Source organism: Echinops telfairi, unplaced genomic scaffold (genome assembly GCF_000313985.2).
Source record: "Echinops telfairi isolate 266 unplaced genomic scaffold, ASM31398v2 ScPeMD7_655;HRSCAF=1070, whole genome shotgun sequence".
Classification (NCBI taxonomy): domain Eukaryota; kingdom Metazoa; phylum Chordata; class Mammalia; order Afrosoricida; family Tenrecidae; genus Echinops; species Echinops telfairi.
The window spans coordinates 33,483,191-33,484,170 of NW_022104553.1; positions in this window are offsets into that span (position 1 = coordinate 33,483,191).

Below are 980 nucleotides of genomic sequence, written 5' to 3' on the forward strand. Positions count from 1 at the left end.
TATCAGCAGAAACTATGAAGGAGAGAGTAAAGTAACATATTCCAAAAGTTGAAGGAAAATAACCCAAATCCAAGAATACTACACCCAGCCAAATTATCTATCAAGCTAGATGGAGAAGTAAGAGTCTTCCCAGACAAGGAAAAACTCAAAGAATATGTTAGAAGAAACCCAGTCCTACAAAAGATCATTACCAACCCAGTATGGGCAGAAGAACAGCACTCACCAAGCATAAATAAGAGACCACCACATGGAACAATTCCACCCAGAGGGCAACAAAGAGAAAACAGCCCCCAATATTGCGTTGGCTTAAGGGTGGAAAGAAGTCAAGAATGAAACACACACACACACACACACACACAGCACACTGATAAGAAAGGAAGGTAGGAAAACACCCAACACAAAAGGCATAAGATGACATCACAGAGGCCAAAGATGGAGATAATAACCCTGAATATCAATGCACTGAACTCAGGCATTAAAAGATTAAGACTAGCAGACTGGCTTAGAAAACATAAGTCATCAATCTGGTGCCTACAGGAGTCACATCTCAAGACTACAGAGAAAAATAGGCTGAGAATCAAAGGTTGGAGAAAGGCATACCAAGCAAATGACAATTCAAAAAAAGCAAGGTTTGTGACCCTAATCTCGCATAAAATTGACCTCAAAGTATAAACCATAAAAAGAGATAAGGAGGGACACTATATAATGCTCAAGGGAATGGTAGAAAAAGTATCACTAAGCCTTTTAAACAAATATTCCACCAACGAGAGACTTGAGAGACCTGCTGAATATGTCAACCGAACACTGGAAAAGATGAAAAAAGAAATCAGAGCCTCAACAATTATAGTTTCTTTCACAGGGAAAGAAACTCAACAAGGAGGCTAGCGGTATAAACACTAAAATTAGACAATTTGACCTGATAGATATTTATAGAGCTTTTCATCCAAATACAAAAAAGTTCACATTCTTTTCAAGCCCAC